Source organism: Ambystoma mexicanum, chromosome 7p (assembly GCF_040938575.1).
Source record: "Ambystoma mexicanum isolate Mex_15411 chromosome 7p, UKY_AmexF1_1, whole genome shotgun sequence".
Classification (NCBI taxonomy): Eukaryota; Metazoa; Chordata; class Amphibia; order Caudata; family Ambystomatidae; genus Ambystoma; species Ambystoma mexicanum.
The window spans coordinates 769,760,884-769,780,217 of record NC_090939.1 but is presented as its reverse complement, the minus strand read 5'-3'; positions in this window follow the sequence as shown (position 1 = coordinate 769,780,217).

Genomic DNA, 19,334 nt, shown 5'->3' with positions numbered 1-19,334 from the left:
CCTTGTGAAGACTTGTATGTATTAAGTTATCATCCCTTTGCTGTTATTGCCTTTTCTGGTTCTCTGTTTGATCAGCAGGGTTCATGTGCTTCACTGGCATCCAAAGTGATGTTTCTCACCCTCGTGAGTATTGTCTTTAAGTTACTTTATATAATACCATCAATGGTGTCATATCACAGACTCTGTTATTGCTTGTCCTGTTTGTGGGCTTAGTGCTGATTGTTCCTGTAACAGCAATTGAGGGTAGGGAGCTTGCTGTCTTTCCTTGTAATCATAAGGAGCTTCTAAGTGCTTAACACACACCACATTTCCTATAACCTTCTAATTGCTGGGTGTCAGCATGCATGTTGTAGGGTTAAATCAAACACACATAGAGACTGTTGCATTTAAAGTGAAGAGGTGCCAGAATAATTCCTTATTTCATTCCTAAGTGTACATATTTTAGCAGAAAATGCTGAAAGCTACTCTGTCAAAATACTCTCTGTATTTATGGGGAACTGTGCTTGCCACACTGGAACAAGGCAAATGGAGATACAGAGCAACATTACATTTCATGACGATTGACATAATTCCTTATAAATAATGGAACACTATGTCAAAATGTGTGCAGGTCGAAGTGTGTCAGCAATGCGATCAAGCAATGGTGAGAACAGGGCAGTTTTCCAGAAATAACGATAATAAACTTATAGATGTCTAGTGAATTATCCTGTGATTTCATAGGATGTTGCCATGTTTTCCAAAGAAGCATCATTCATGTGAAGAAATGAGCCTAAATGCAGTGAAGTAGTGTATTTTTCCAACAAACTGTTGAATTATTGTTATGTCATGTTATGTTATTTGACATTTATATAGCGCCTTATATATCATTGGTATGATCTCAAAGCGCTGTTAGTTTGAACGCCCTCGGGAACCGTAGATCAAGTCAGTAGAGAGAGAGAGAGTCATAGGGTGCATGGGTGCACCCGATATGTGTGCAGCCGGTGTGGCAGTTGCATGATAGCTGCTTCTTACCGGTAGGTGTGGTGGTGGGGCGGGTCAGTTGTATGTGTTCAATTCTGGAGGGTGGACTTCTAGACTGATTTCTGGCTGCGTTAGTCCTGAGGAGATGCATAAACTAACAGTGCGTTCTAGCTGTGTTTAATTAGGATGATGAGGAGTATGTGGGGGGTGTTAGTATGAGAACAGCTATACCAAATGTGTCATAGTATTGCTGTGTTCCAGTTGAGTGGTGGTGTAAAGGAGAGAGTAGGCGTGGTAGTGTGATATGGTGGTTATCGGTAAAGCGCTTGAGGTTGCGTACTCGATCAATTCCATCCGTTCCATCCGTTCAATCCGTTCCATCCGCTCCATCCGATCCATCTGCTCTCTCCGTTCTATCCGCTCTATCTGTTCAATCTGCACTATCCCTTCCATTCACTCTATTCCTTGCATCCGCTCTATCCTTTCCATCTGCTCTATCCCTCCCACCCGCTTTATCCGTTATATCGCCTCTATCCATTCCATCCGTTCTATCCGTTCAATTGACTTGATGTGTTCAGTCCACTCCATCTGTTCCATCCACTCCGTCAGTTCCATCCACTCAGCATGTTCCATCCACTCTGTCTGTTCCATCCATTCTTACTGTTCCATCCACTGGGTTTATTCCATCCACTCCATCTTTTCCATCCACTCCATCCATTTCATCCCCTCCATCTGTTCCATTCACGCCATCTGTTCCATCTACTCCATCGGTCCCATCCACTCCAAACCTTCCCATCGACTCCAAACCTTCCCATTCACTCCATCTGTTCCATCCACTCCATCTGTTCATATCTACTCCATCTGTTCCTATCTACTCCATCTGTTCCTATCTACTTCATTTGTTTAATGAACGGCATCTGTTCCGTCCCGTCTACTGTATCCGTTTCATCCACTGCATCCGTTCCATCCACTCGGTTCATTCCATCTATTCTATCTTTTCATGTATTATATTAGTTAAGTCTACTCATTCTTTCCCTTCATTCAATCAGCTTGTTAGCCTCATCCATTCAGTCTACTCATCTGTTCTATCAGTTTGATCCCTACCATCCACTCCATGTGTTCCTTCCACTCCGTCAGTTTCATCCACTCCATCTGTTCCATCTAGTCCATCTGTTATATCACTCGTCCAATTCGTCTGTTGCATCCACTCCATCAGTTCCATCTGTTCCATCCACTCCGTTCTATCCATTCCATCTCTACCATCTACTCCCGATGTTCCTTCCACTCCGTCAGTTTCATCCACTCGATCTGTTCCATCTAGTCCATCTGTTATATCACTGGTCCGTTCCATCTGTTCCATCCACTCTATCCATTCCATCCATTCCGTCTACTCCATCCATTCCATCCACTCCATCCATTCCATCCATTTGATCCACTCATACACTCTATCTGTTCTATCTAGCCCATCCGTTAAATCCACTCATGCATTCTATCCATTCATCCACTCCATTCATTCCAACCACTCCATCCATTCCAACCACTCCATCCATTCCATGCACTCCATCCGTTCCATCCACTCCATCCGTTTCATCCATTCCATTCGTTTCATCCTGTCCATCTGTTCCATCTAGTCCATCTGTTATATCACTCGTCCACTTCATCTGTGCCATCTACTGCAGCTGTTCCATCTGTTCCATCCACTCCATGCATTCCATCCATTCCGTCCACTCCAACCTTTCCATCCACTCCATCCATTCCGTCCACTCTATCCATTCGATCCATTCGATCCACTCATACACTCTATCTGTTCTATGTAGTCCATCCGTTCAATCCACTCATGCATTCTATCCACTCATCCACTCCATCCGTTCCAGCTTCTCCATTTGTTCCAGCCACTTAATTATTGGAGAAAGATAACAATGTGGTGCACTTTAAATAATAGATGACAGTTTAAAAAAACAACTAGAAAACACCTATGACTGCGCCCTGGATGACAGTTTAAGCAATGAGAAATCAATTGTTTTCAATATACCAGTGTTAAATATTATTTAAGTAATATAACATTAGCTTTGAACATCCAATGACCTAAGGTTTGCATGTCTGCCTGATTGTCATCTTATATTCTTGTCCTGGGGAAGGCTCATTTATCACATACAAACCCATTAAAGTCACAGAACAAAAGTCCCTGTGAACAAGTGTTTCGAGTTAACATGCAGCCTCCACCTTTGCAAATTCTTCTAAGAAAAAGTTCTTATAAATATAAACAAGAATACCCAATAAACCCAAATATGTGGTGCACTGTAGTATACAGAGGTCGAAGTGTACGAAAAGAAGTAGTGGAACTATGTTCCCTATTGGCCTGTCCCCGCTCCCCACAAACCCCATTGCCAAACCCCCTCCCATGCACAATACAAACCCCCAGACACATGTGCCTATGTTTAAGGGAACGTTCAGTGTGTTAAGTATTTCAATCCGGCGATACACCCTGGTCTCAACCTGGTATGCAGCACACAACTGAAATGCTTATTTTGTTATCTATGTATGTTCAATATTTGAGAGATACACTACTCATATCATACCCCTTTTTCATTTACCCCAGGTCACGGTGGACCAGAAACCAGGCTGGTTGGTAAAGGTAATAGTTATTTATTTATTTAACATTCAAGACAATCATACACTTTTTAATCTATGGGGCAGAAATCATCAATGTGGTTACAATAACAATAGGAATGTAGGCAATGCACTTAAATTAACCCTTTAGCAACACAGATAGAAAACACCAGAGAAGAGACACTTTTGAATTTTTAGAAAGATAGCATTCAAGTTAGGATTTCCCCCTGCAATATTCCTCAACCCACAAATAATCAATTCTAAATAGATATAAGGAAGCTCATGTCATCAGGAATGGGGAATAAGAAACAAAATTTGAATCTAACCTTCCCTCCCCAAACAAGAGTGAAAAACGGATTTGAAACCCTTGCAATGTTAAAACGACACTTGGAAATGGCTGAATAAAACAATGAATGTGTGCAAAAATCCTTATATAAGTGCAGTTCTCTACGGGAGCAACACTGGAAAGTTACAAGCAATCATAAGCAATAGATTGAGCAAAAGCATACAATTTGAAAATGAATGGAAGATTTAAAACAATTGATAGCAAAAATAACACGTACAAAAATGATAATTCCCGCCTGAAATTAACCAAATGGTTTTTGATAAAAATGGGTGAAATCCGCTGATTTGGAGTGCAATTTTTGGTTGAGGTATAGCAAGAGATCTTAAGTACAATCAGGAGTTGAAAAGAAGTCGCTAGTTATTAAACTGAGGAAGAAATGCAAGGTAGTGTGAGGTGCTTTTTTAGAAAAATCGGGTAGTGAAAACAGAAAAGAAAATCAATTTGGACAAGAATAGTTTTACTGTATACTAGAGCATTCAGGCTAGAATACCAAAGAGGGACACAGTAAGCTCCAAGGTTGATTCATGAGTTCAACCCTAGTTCCACAGCGCCCGCCCTGGCAGAACCAGTCCGATCACTCGAAATAGAATTGATAGCTCAGGATTTACACAGGACAAAATTACTAAAGATGTTAGCACTAGCACAAGGAATCAAAGGCAGGGCTTCAAGAATTATTTTTGACAATATTACAGTTAGAGAGTCAAACTAAGGACAAGGCAAGGCAGGTTAGGCTATGGCTTTCTGTGGTTCCTATTGATACAGTCCACTTTTAGATTGGATTTTGGACAGTCAGCGCTCTGGATCACCACACGGATCTGGTCTAACACAGGACAGCTGGACAAAATCAGCAGGCATGGACTGGATCAGCTGGATGGTAGGTTTGCATTTAGTGAGCAGCAAGCCAGGTTAAATTCAGGATGCTTTCCCAAAACACCACAGATTCCCTTTGGTTATTGGGATAATTAAAAACTGAGGCCTAGCTGAAGCAGGATCAGCAAGGTTTGGCCTGGCGGTTGGGATCTGGATTCTAGATGGATCATTGCAAGAAAACAGGCACAGATAGGATGACGGCCAGGAAATCAGTCATGAATCAGTGTGTCTGTGTGTTGTCAGGGGCTGTTATTTATAAAGCCAGATGACATTATTACGGTATATGACATGGGCAGGATCCAATACCCACACCCCTAATAATAGGATGGGCACAGGCACAGACTTTTAGTATAATTTAGCGTGTTTTGGAGTGCAGCGCCACTGCATGAGATCACATTATTACTGTGCTGTGGTACAGCAAGCCATGTGTTGCCAGGGTAACATATGGACATGCATATAAAGACAGGCTATTTTAAAAGCACACCATTTTTTTTTCTCAATACCTATTTAAAAGCACACCATTTTATTTCTCACTTGAAATGCCTCACTTACAGGAGACACATTAGATACTTGATTAATTAACTTAACTAACAAATACTAACACGATTCTAACTCCTTAACATTATAATGTGTTCTCCATGTGCAAAATGAGGCAGGCCGAGATTCATTGTTTAAACGTGCAATTTTTCTTTGCCCTGTTCACTGTCAGGAATTCAGTTAGATACAGTTGCTTTCTGTAAAAGTGAGCTATTGTTTAGGAAGGAGGAGGCGATACTATGAATTTTGATTGGTGCTACGTAAACTTAGGGGAGGTAACAGAGGTTTTTTGGAATAGCTCTGACAGATTTACGGGGAGAAGACATTTTGCGGAGCTACAGTGAGGTCACTTGGCTGGAGCTGCTGTGAGATCGCCTGGCTGGGCTGCTGGGAGGGGTCATCCCAGTTGCATTGCTGACCTTCAGAGACTGGGGTTTCCTAGTCACTTGGCACCGGCTTGAGAATTCCGTGTTCTCGCTGTGCACTTCAAACTTCAAACTTCAAACAAAACCCTGGGCTCATTCATCGAGGGCGACTGGCCAAGGGAGATCGCGTGTGGGAGGGCTACAAATAGCTGGTAAATATACAAATGGAGTGAGATTATTGTGACTGCCGGACAAATTATTTACTATCAGGCAGGCAGGGTAGCGATGGGGAATTCTCCTGTGTTTAACTGCCACGTCATAATGTTGCAAGACAAATGATGTAATCTTTATTTTTCTTGTTGAAAATATAAAATGAAATTTGTCGTATTATTGCATTTGTTTCTCTTATGTTTATTTCAGAAAGGATTGTCTCACCAGAATGGTAATGTATCATTTTGAAATGAAATTGTGATAACACACAGTCTGCCTAAGAGTGTTCTTGCTTCGGTTCTTCATCTGGTGCCTCTAAAAAAAAAGAAAGTACTCTGTAGGGGAGGGAATGATGTTTAATGTGCCAAGTTTCCTATACAGATTGTCATGAGCCATTATAAATAGTTGTGCGCGTGATTCCATTCAGGGTATGTGTGTGTGGCTTCTGAGTGGAATATGATGCAATAGTCTGCTGAGTGTATATGAATCAGCAGAGAGAAGCCTATGGAAACATAGTCTCACTAATGTAAATAAATCAGTGATAATACCACGTGTTATTGTGAATACTCTATGGAAACATAGTTTCTCTAATGTAAATAAATTAGTGATAATACCACATGTTACTGTGAATAATTTATGGAAACATAGCGCACTGGTGTAGATAAATCAGTGATAACAGCCGTAGGTGGCAATCTATATGAAAATGTGGTGTTTCTGAATAATGTAGGCCCAAGGCCTCTCTAGTGATCACACGAACAGACCAAGCAAGAGGAAGGGGGTTTTGTATATTAGGGCCACAAATAAAAAAGAAAGCTATGCTCATCAGTATACCACAACAAAATGCATACCAACAAAATGTATTTGTGTACTGAAATAATGCATGATCACTATACCACCATAAAGCCAAACCCAATCTAAATGCAAGGAGTAGTTATTGCTAAATTACCTTGGTTTTTGGTGGTAAGAAAATACTGCTTGGCCCCAAATTTACACAAAATACCCTACATATTTATGGTGCGCCTACTGGGTGTGGCAAGTGTGTCTCACACTGCCATCTCTGTACATTAAAGGGAACCCATTTCATAATAACAGTATGTCACTAAAAACAAATTTCAGAATGTCTCAAATGGAAGCCACATTCCCAGAGCTAGTGCAATATTTAGAGGCAAAGTTATATGCACAGGGGACGTGGTCATCGAACAGTGCCTCAGACTGGCATGACCGCATTCATGGTGAGGTGCAGAAAGAAAAAATAGACAATATTTTTGCAGAAGGCAGCATAATTCGAGTCTGCCTTCTAAGGTTATTAAATGCAGCTGATAAACATGCGTAGAAAGATTGTTTGATACGGCTATACGCCAAAATCTGGTTTATTTTGAATAGGTCCCTGCGAATGCAAGAAAATGATGCCAAGCTGATTAACAGGTTAAAGGCTGATCTAGATGGGGCAAGTAAAAAGGAGGAAATGTTAAGAGCAGAATTAGAAGGATGTCAGAAAGACATGCAGTTAAAATGCAGAGATTTTGATATTCAATTGTCCAAAAGCAAGAAACAGTTTGAGGACAGTGAACAAGAATTGGTACACTTAAAGGTATTGGTGGACCACATTAGACAAGATAAAGATAAGATTGTTTCAGAAATGCAGATTTTACAAAATGAACATTATGAAAAAGAGAGTGATCTCCAAAATGCAGAACAGGAAAAGGTTAAAATGTGTCAAGAAAGAGACAAGAGAAACAAAGAATTTAATGAAAGCCAAATGCAAATGTGCGACATGCAGGATGTAATTAATAAAATGAGTGATGAAAACAACTATTTGCAAAACGAAGCAGACAGGCTCTTTAAAACGTGTAAGAACTTGGAACAGCAAATGTGCATTGCCAGGCCCTAGGAGAGGTGGCAGGGCACCACATTCAATGGAGTTGAGGTGAATTCTATTTCTACCCAAAGAGCTAGTGCCCCAGTGACTGGGCCGGTGACTGAACTTCGTTGCAGCGTTCTTGGGGGATTTGACATTCCCATTGGGGGCCGCCACCAATCCCATACACCTGGAACCAAGGTTGAGTCACCAAGTAGTGCAATTCCATGCATTGCAACAAGTAACCCCATAAAGATAATGAAATCCATTAAAGCCCTGATCAAACCATTCAAAAAAGGAGGGGAATGCTGCATAGAGGATCACTTAGAAGCGGTTCATGACATTTTTAAAGCCCTCCAGATACCTAAGGAACAGTACAGGCAGTATTTTCATTTAACTTTAGATGCTCCGACGGCCAATATCATAAGAGGATTGAATGAGCAGCAGAATATGGCATGGGCAGAGTTTGAAAAAGAGATTAGGTGTCATTTTTCTCCTTTTCAGTCATTGCAGGAGGCAAAGAAAGTCGCTTACACAATTACTGCTGGGCCTAATACAGCCCCTCACCAGTTTTTACAAGACTTAAAAAGAGCATTTTCTCGCTTTGATGTATCTTTGGCCCCAATTCTAATGGGTTTAAAACTGCATACTTCTATGGGTTACAGAAAGACATTATATCACAACTGGTTCGTGAATTTGGTCATGACAAGTCCCTTGAATGGATTGTACACCAAAGCACAAACCTATATGAGGTACTCTATTGTCAGGGTAGAGAAAGTGATAACATGAAAGATACTAGACCTAAATCTAAAGAACCCTTAGCAACAGTGATGGAAATCAGGTCAGCCAAAATGTCCCTTGAGTCTGCTCAAAGTCCAAGTAAAAATAATTTGGCACCTGAACAAAGGGGTAATCAACAAAGGCCATCACACCCTGTACCAATGTTTCAATCACATGATCCTAGTAATAGGGAGAGCTACATCAGCCCCAGGTACTTAGGAGATAGGCCCCAGGCTGGCTATCGGCCTGATACGTCAGGTATGAACAAAAACCAGAGACAAAATCAGGATCAAAGAAATGATGGTCCCTATCAGACATTGGGGACACAGAGCAGATTTGACCCCAATACCATTATATATGGTAATCAGGATAGACCCTAATATGTGGATCGATTTGCTGATAATGGGAATCAACATAGGGGCCAGTACCCACAGGTTACCAGACATTTTCGTCGAAAAAAAATGGTCGACAGAACATTTGGTCGAAACCATTTGCTCGAAAGACAAATGGTCGACATTTTTTTTGTTTTTTTTTCCGCTTTTTTTGTTTTTGTTTTTACAAAAAACCCTTTTTTTCCCTAAACTAAAACCTAAAAAATATATATATATAAATAAAAAAAGAAATTCGACCATTTGGTTTTCGACCAAATTCCGTCAACCAAATGTCTTTCGACGAAATGTCTTTCGACAAAATGTCCGGACACCGTACCCACAACCTGATAGACAGGACAGGAGGCAGAACATGAACTACACTCCATGTCAGTACAATGATTCCCCACCAGGGGACTACAACCAAAGGATGGGTGCACCCCGCTCCCCTCCACAAATGAATCAAGAGTTCAGGAAACATCCCAATAGAAATCATTCTCCTGAGAGGTACCAGAATAGATCCAATCAGGAGGAAAAAAACCAATATCCATCAGGCCACAGAGAGAGGATTCTAGAGAGATGGAAAGGTTCCAGTGTCTCGAGGCCCAAGTGAAAATGTTAGCTGAGCAAATAGGAAAGCTCTGTACAGCGCAAAAACAGTCATCCAAGGAGGGGCCAGAAGGCCCTAGCAATGACCGGGGGGGTTCTGAAAAGTGACTAAGTACTTATGATACCGGCAGTGCCAAAAAGACAGATTGCTCTGATGTAATTTTGCATAATGACTTTGAGATGCCTAATGATTTAAAAGTGAAAGTATCAGTAAATTAACATTTAACAGAAAGTGCAAGTACTTCTAAAAGAGAAGTTTGGTTTAACTTAGAGCTAAATCAGACATTGGAGATTTGTACAAATGAAAAAGAAACACCTGAAATTCCAAAGGAACAAAGAGACAGGTTTAAGAAAAATGACTCATGCATGGGGAATACCAGTGAACAGGGAGTAAGTGGCGATGCTATAACACCTTCCCTGGGCAATCAGAACAATAACCAAACACAGGCAGTAGAAGGAAATACTCAAAAGGAGGGTACATGTCAATCACCTGAAGAATTCTTCGAGCCACATATTTTTGAAGAGGTTAAAAGGGCTGGTACTACACTAAATGATCACAAATGCACAGAATTAGACAATGAGAAATTGCCAAGTGATGTTGTTACACATGTTCAGTTGGAGAGTTGAAATGTGGTCTCTGATGATACCTGGATGGATGGGCAAACGGTGGCCACACTCCAAAAAACTTCTGAACATGGGGAAATGAATAAAGTCTCTCACACAGAAATGGGCAAAAAGGAGGGAAAAATGTCTTTCCATTTACCAATGTGCTTAGCCAAAAGTGAAAAAGGCCTGAGAAAGGTGAGCCCTGAAATCAGAAAGAATTCACACTTCTTATGTGTGTTAGAGGAAGTTGGAGACAGGTATTATGCTCCCATCACTGTAGAAGAAAAATGCAATACATTTGCAATGATTGACACTGGCGCACAGGCCACAATTATGTCTAAAGAATTTGTAAAGAGTATCAATGAAGGGAGATCCCCACAGAATCAGATCACAGTGAGGGAAAATCAAGGTCCAGTGCATAATTTTAACGGGGAGGAGGTGCCTATTATAGGCATCACCGAGGTTGACATAAAGATAGGTAAACACAGAATGAAACAGGAGGTATTGGTCACATCCATTTGTGATATTCCATTTCTGATGGGAACAGATTGCCTGAAAAGATTGTCTCCTCTCATAGATGGGGTGAATGGAGTACTGTGGTCCTTAACCAAAAAACCATTGAGACCCAAGAAAATAAAATCACAAAACAGCAAGATAAATGAATGTCACACCATTGCCAAAACAAATGATGCAGTAGAGGTATATCTACAGAATAGCTGTATACCTAGCGTCACTGTCATTTTGATGTGCCAAGATAAAATGCAGAGTGAAGATGAGAAACAATCTGTACAGATATTGTTGTACCCAAGGAAAAGATGGCAAACTGCCATAGATGAGGACACATTACGCTTTTATTTAAAAGAGAAAACATGCAAACAGAATATTGCTCCTAAAGCAGATTCAGAAAAACACATCACCACTCTTGCTGAAATACACATGGAAGATGAGCAACCATGGGTTCACATTGGTATAAATGACTATTCTAAAACAACAAAAGCCACTTTAGCACTTTAACAGGAAAGGAGTTTCATTAATGAGAAATTGTTGCAAAAAATAATTGAGAGGGAGTAGATCCCGAAATTCAGAATTAAAAACCAATATGTCTCTGGTTTGGACTGTCCAGACTTTGAAAACCGAATTGCAGGAAGATGCATGCTAAAAATTAGCATTGGGCAGAAAACAATTTACCATAATGTATGGATAGTGAGTGGAACACATAATGACTTTTACATGGGCAATGATATCATGCACAGAATGTGTATGGTGTTAGATTTCCTTAATCAAAAAATATGGTCACACCTAGGTGGGCCTGCACCTGAATTAGAAGACAGAAGAAGGGCTTATCATTGCGCAGAGCTAGTCCCATATGCAATTGAATTACAACTGAGGAAGGATACTATTATCCCTGCATTCACCAAACAGGTTGCAATAACACTGAAGTGCAAAATGGACAGCAGATGAAAGAGTCTGATGCATTTGTGTGCTTGAATGAACCCATAAAACAGCAAGGCCTGGATTATGAATACATTCCATAGGTAGATATTGGTTAAGAGTCTGTAAAAATCATGATGAATAATAAAAGTTGTCAAGACATTCATTTAGAGGAAAACTCCTCATTAGGAATGGCCATTCAAAAATCACATTATACTGCAGATCTGAATAACATGGTGATTGGAAATATACCTGAAAAGTATGTAGATGCCAAGGGTGAGTTGCCAGAACACCTGAATTCTCAGCCCAAAGGAATATTTAAAATTCATTCTGTGTACCCTTATGATTCAAGTGAGACAGTGTGCTGTCATCAAGAGGATTGCATAACATTTAACTTAAATGAAAATGAAATAGAAAATCAGCCCATTGAAGTGGAAGCTGATATGCCAAAACATTTAAAAGTGGCAGCTTTACAGAGAGACACAGCCACACAGTTAGAGGAAAGCGCTGAGATTCCCCTACCAGAACATTTTCCAGAATTCTCCAAAATGGTAGAGGAGCAGATTTTATCAGCAGATGCATGTGACAGCGAAGAGGATAGAAATGAACTGAGGAAGATATTTATGGAGTTTAAACATGTATTTGCAAAAGATGCTTAGGATTGCGGGCTAACTGATTTACATTTGCCACGCTACCGGAAGGGTGTAGCAGAAGCCCAGTATTTGTGTGCCAGTATAGATTACCACTGGCATGTTTAGAGTCATTGGCAGAGATTATTAAAAGTTTGGAGTCTCTGGGAATCATCAGGCCCATTCATAGCACATCCAACACACCTATTTTAGGTGTGTTAAAGCCAAATGGTCAATGGCGACTGTGTAGAGATTTGAGGGAGTTAAATAAAAGAGTGCCAGTAGCCAGATGGCCACTGCCATTCATCGATCAGGGATTAGCTCAGGTATATGTTTCAAAAGTATTTACCACGTTAGATCTCACCTCTGGATATTGGTGCGTGCCATTGGCAGAGGAGATTCAGAATTTATTTTCATTTTCATTTGATAAGACGCAATACGCGTGGGTTACAGTTCCATTTGGGTATGTCAATAGTGGGAGTGAATTTGGAATATTTTTGAGAAAGGCCATGCCTGATGCAGAGGAAAGAGGTACCATAGTTGATGTGGATGATGTACTGATAAAAAATGAAAGCTTGAAAAACCATTTTGATGAAATAAAACATGTTCTTGGCCAATCGCAGAAAGCAGGCGCCAAAGTATCTTTACAAAAGGCACAATGGTGCAAGAAAAAGGGGAATTTTCTAGGCCATGAAGTGACTGAACATGGATTAAACCCACAAAAGAAGAAAGTGGAGGCTATACAAAAACTAAAAGACCCTAAAAATGTGAAAGGGGTAAAAAGTTTATGGGCTATAACAGGAAGTTCATTGAAAATTATGCTGAAATTACTCAACCATTAACTAAGCTGTTAAAGCTGAATACACCCTGGAAATGGGAAAAAGAGCAGTCTGAGGCACTGGCTAAATTTAAGGAATGTCTTGTAAAGGCGCAATGTTTGGCATACCCCATAAAGGATAGGGATTTCTTTATAGAAATAGGTTTCTCTGAACAGTGTATGTCAGCAGTGCTATCACAAAAACATGATTTGAATCACAAAACCATTGCCTATGCAAGTAAGGCGTTTTCCCAAGTTGAAATTAAATTCAGTGAATGTGAAAAGGCCCTTTTGACCACTGTGTGGGCGCTACAGCATTTCAGCCCCATTGTTCAGGGAGAAAAGGTAATTATTGAGACCAATCATCAACCATTGCAGATTTTGGAGAGTAAAAGAATCAGGTCAGGTAACCTAGCACAGTCCAGATTCACTTCATGGACGCTAGCATTACAAGGTTTTGCTGTAGAAGTGAGATATGGACAAAATAAAAAAGCCCAGTTGCTCAAGGTTTAGCAGATCTACATGACTGTGCAGCTGAACATGTATCAAACGAAGTAGAAGTGGAATCTAGTTTACAGGATTTTGGGCAATCACCACACAAAGCTTTTGATGAAAAGACATGCAAGGATTTGCCAACTGTATATGTTGATGGTTGTGCTTTTCACATTGAAAATGACAGTAATAAACAATTAGTATCAGGAATAGGAAATGTCTGGTTGAAATGTGAAGGCGTCCCCAGTATAGGGATGAGAATTGGAGATAGGAGCAGTCAAGTAGCGGAATTGGCAGCCATTTATAAAGCAATTGCTACTGCAGTTGATAATACATTTAGTGAAATTGTCCTAGTGACTGATTCTGACTATGCACAAAATAGCTTTGTGGAATATTTACCTGGCTGGAAAGCGAGAGGCATAATTACATACAACAAAAAGCCACTTAAACATGGAAAAATGATAAAAGCCATAGAAAAATTGGTGTCAGAGAATGATTTAACAATATACTGGAGGAAAACTCATGGGCATTTAAAAACTCCAGGAGAGGATAAGGAGGGGAATGATAAGGCAGATCAGCTGGCTAAAATTGGGGCTGTGAATGGAGAATTGCTACCTATTGAACATTTACTTGGTGAAATACAAATTGATGCAGGAACACATTCTAAAGCACCAAAGGAGATAGATCAGCCAGTGGTACAGTGGAGTTATGATACACCAGAACAAGATCTAATTGAGGCACACAAGGATGATCACATTTTGGGAATCTATTATAATCATTTGATAGATCCTGAACAAAACCCTTTAACAGAAAATTATTGTATGGGAAAAGAAAAGTTGAGGGTGCTAATAAAGAATAAAAAACGAATTAGACTACAGGATGGTCTCATGATTAGAGAGTCCATAACAGGACAGATACAGTGGGTGGTACCCCTTTCTTTCAGAGGGCTAATGCTACACCATGCGCATGATGCAATAACTGCAGGCCACAGAGGTTCACAAAAAACATTGGAAATACTAAAAGATTATGCTTACTGGCCACATATGTCACAAGATGTGGAATTATATACTAGAGGATGTCTAGTATGTGCCCAATTTAAACCTGCTTCACCAATGCATAGAGCTCCATTAATGAAAAGAGGCTTAACTCTTCCATGGTCAGATATGCGAATAGACTATGTAGCGCCTGTAAAGAGGTCGAGCAGGGGGACCCGTTATATTTTGAGTGTGGTGTGTTTGATGTCGAAATGGATTGAGTGTATTCCTGCACCAGATTGTAGTGCGCAAACAGCAGCTACATTACTGGTGAATCATGTGTTTTCACAGTTTGGGTTACCACAAAGAATAGAATCAGACAGAGGGAGTCATTTCACAAGTGCTCTAATGAGTAAGGTATGGCAAATACTGGGTGTGAAAGGGAAATTACATATTGCATATCGAGCTGCTTCTTCTGGGGGTGTTGAACGCTGTAATAGGTCTGTTGTGGACATATTAAAGAAATTTGTAGCAGAAGCAGGTTCCAGCTGGGATTTACGTTAACCTTTGGTTTTGATGGCAATCAGGTCAACTCCTGCCAAAGCAACAGGTGTTAGCCCCCATGAAGTTTTGACAGGTAGGAAAATGGTGTTACCACAACACCTGCTATACAGAACACATGAGCAGACACTTGTGAGCGCATCCACAGTTCATGAATACATTGATGAACTGAGGAAGCATTTACAACATGCATTTGCTTTTGTACAGCAAAATCTAGAAAGAGCTGCTGACAGTGCAAAGTCATATTATGATGAAAAGACATCAGTGAAAGAGTATTGTGTGGGCGATCAGGTGTATAATTTTCATTTTGGAAAAGGTAAACAGAAAAATTCCAAATTTCTAGCAGCCTGACAGGGGCCATTTCAAATTATAGATAAGGTCTCTCCTGTGGTTTATAAAACTTTGAAAACTGAAGGTGAAACAGCAACAGAACAGTTTGTTCATGTAAACCAAATTAAACTCTGGCACCCCAGACATAAAATTAAAAGGCTTGAGCGTGTAGAAACAGATAAAGTCCCTTGAATACATAAAAGAAGGTAAGGTAAATGGGTTTAGTCAAAGGGCAACAGCGGAGAAATAAAATAGAGGATTGATTATTACATATGTATATATGTAAAAAAAATAAAAAAAATGGAAGCTGAAATTAATGGAATTGGTTTCCAAAATGAAAATGTATTAAATGTTGAATGATATTTTATGTATGTTTGTTTTTTCTTTAACATGTGCTTAATTTCAGAAAGCGAGAGGAAGAGGGCAAAGTGATTTATGGAGTGTATGGATATATATAATTTTATTTTTGGCAAAAGTGTGAAGTTAGTATTGTGCTATGTACTTAATTTGTTTTTTCTATTTGATTTAGAATATTAACATACATTTAGTCAGGGGTTCCAGGACCAGAGGACACGGGAGATGATGGAGTCCTGAAGTCCCCTGGATGAAGATCAAATGATGCCTGCTTCTGGGTGGAGGTGAAGACAAAGTAACCGGAATGCCAAAAAGATATGACTTCTATGGAAAAAGGATCCAAGAGTGCCAGGATGAAAGAGTACCCGAATGAACCAAATGATGTGACATCGCTGGTCGGGATATATCAGAGGCAGACAAGTGTCCTGGAGTATGGAGTTCCACATATTTATTATTTTAATTAATTATTTTAATCTGTTATGTTAATTCTTTATTTTAACTATTTGTTTTATTTTATTGTTTTGTGATTGACTTCAAGGATGAACGTAAGATACTGGACTATGGACACTTCCATTGGGGAGATATATGTAAAATATTTTATAAGGACTGATGGACTCAGAGATGAATTTTGATATTATGATGCTTGAACAGTAGTGATTTTTCAATTTTCATTTTTCACATATGGATATTCATTTTGTTGGATTGCTACTTTTTAAAAGAAGAAAGGGAGCAAGTTGGGTTTCTTCCAATTGTGGCTTGGACCATGGCCAAATTCTCAGAAAAAAGGAGGGGATATGTAGTATAATTTAGCGTGTTTTAGAGTGCAGCGCCACTGCATGAGATCACATTATTACTGTGATGTGGTACAGCAAGCCATGTGTTGCCAGGGTAACATATGGACATGTACATGAAGACAGGCTATCTATTTTAAAAGCACACCATTTTTTTTCTCAATACCTATTTAAAAGCACACCATTTTGTTTTCTCACTTGAAATGCCTCACTTACAGGAGACACATTAGATACTTGATTAATTAACTTAACTAACAAATACTAACACGATTCTAACTCCTTAACATTATAATGTGTTCTCCATGTGCAAAATGAGGCAGGCTGAGATTCATTGTTTAAACGTGCAATTTTTCTTTGCCCTGTTCACTGTCTTTGCAGGAAGCACAATTCGAATGCCAGGAAATCAGTTAGATACACATGCTTTCTGTAAAAGTGAGCTATTGTTGAGGAAGGAGGAGGTGATACTATGAATTTTGATTGGTGCTACGTAAACTTAGGGGAGGTAACAGAGGTTTTTTGGAATAGCTGTGACAGATTTACGGGGAGAAGACATTTTGCGGAGCTACAGTGTGGTCACTTGGCTGGAGCTGCTATGAGATCACCTGGCTGGGCTGCTGGGAGGGGTCATCCCAGTTGCATTGCTGACCTTCAGAGACTGGGGTTTCCTAGTCACTTGGCACCGGCTTGAGAATTCTGTGTTCTCGCTGTGCACTTCAAACTTCAAACACAAAGAAAACCCTGGGCTCATCCATTGAGGGTGACTGGCCAAGGGAGATTGCGTGTTGGAGAGCTACAAATAGCTGGTAAATATACAAATCAAGTGAGATTATTGTGACTGCCGGACAAATGATTTACTATCAGGCAGGGTAGCGATAGGGAATTCTCCTGTGTTTAACTGCCATGCTATAATGTTGCAAGACAAATGATGTAATCTTTCTTTTTCTTGTTGAAAATGTAAAATGAAATTCGTGGTATTATTGCATTTGTTTCTCTTATGTTTATTTCAGAAAGGATTGTCTCACCAGAATGGTAATGTATCATTTTGAAATGAAATTTTGATAACACACAGTCTGCCTAAGAGTGTTCTTGCTTCTGTTCTTCATTTGGTGCCTCTAAAAAGAAAAGAAAATACTCTGTAGGGGAGGGAATGATGTTTAAAGTGCCAAGTTTCCTATACAGATGAAGCAATGTCATGAGCCATTATAAATAGTTGTGCGTGTGATTCCACTCAGGGTATGTGTGTGTGGCTTCTGAGTGGAATATAATGCAATAGTCTGCTGAGCGTATATGAATCAGCAGAGAGAGGCCTATGGAAACATAGTCTCACTAATGTAAATAAATTAGTGATAATACCACATGTTATTGTGAATACTCTATGGAAACATAGCTCACTGGTGTAGATAAATCAGTGATAACAGCCGTAGGTGGCATTCTATATGAAAATGTGGTGTTTCTGAATACATGTAGGCCCAAGGCCTCTCTAGTGATCACACAAACAGACCAAGCAAGAAGAAGGGGGTTTTGTATATTAGAGCCACAAATAAAAAAGAAAGCTATGCTCATCACTATACGACAACAAAATGCATACCAACAAAATGTATTTGTGTACTGAAATAATGCATCATCACTATACCACCATAAAGCCAAGCCCAATCTAAATGCAAAGAGTAGCTATTGCTAAATTACCTTTGTTTTTGGCAGTAAGAAAATACCACTAGGCCCCAAATTTACACAAAATACCCTACAGTCTCCGCCCTGCTCAAAATTGGTTGGATATCAGAAAAGTGATGTCATGTTTATGAGGTGGTTTTAACAGTATTTAGACACTCGCACATTTACTTCACTGAAAATCTAATTTTGCCACAAACAGATATTTTTGCAGTTGCAACCTCTTAGTAAATAAAATACACAGGTTACATATTTTGTGCTGCACAGATCAGTCCAATCCTTAAGTCTGTGGGACCCGGTTTCGCCTTTCTATACATTTTGGTAATTTTAAACATGAAAGATTTGGTTTAAAATTCCACAATTCTATACGCAAATGCAAATTGTCCACAGGGATCTATGTACACAATTTTATGTTTGCCACATTAATACTTTCCTGGGAATCTGTCATATTTCGTAACTTCTGTTCCCCATGCAGCAATGAGTTCTACCAAGTTTTAAAAGTTGGCCCACAAAATTAGATTTAACCCTGCAAATGTTTAAATTTCTGCTAATTCTTGCTACAGAAATATGAGTCTTTAAAGTTTCATTATAATATATTCACTGGCATCAAAAGGTAGTCCCTTTGTTACTTAATCCTGTTTTTTTTCTTCCTTCAACTGCAAGCAGTTATCATTTCCTCCCAGGCAAAGGGGGATTCCAGTCTTAATTGAAGGTTGTATGGTCCCTTCAAACTTGACAGGTGTGTCCCCCAGGACTGCTATTGCCCCAGCCTGGAGCACAGACGAATGTCCGACGAGCTTGTGAACTCTCATTGTCCTGTCCCATACAAAGTTTTTCAAGCTGGCACTTCGCACCTACTTGTCCTGGATTTAGGGTTTATCTCCCTTCCGTGGAGGAGTTTCAGGGCCGGCAACTGGAATAACAGGTTTTCCTGAGATCTTGCAACTCCAGCCTGTGTGTTTTAAACTGTTTAATTTCTTACTTTGAGTCTGGTATTAAACAAACCTGTGACAGAAGATAGCCTATGTGTGTATTATCACCACTAACATAATCCCTTTATATTGCAAAGTAAACAGTAAATAGGCTTTCATTAACAACTGAGTTTTAAACAGGCCATTTTTTTCTTCAGTCAGCACAGCCCATTTTTCCACATGTGCTAAAAACTGTT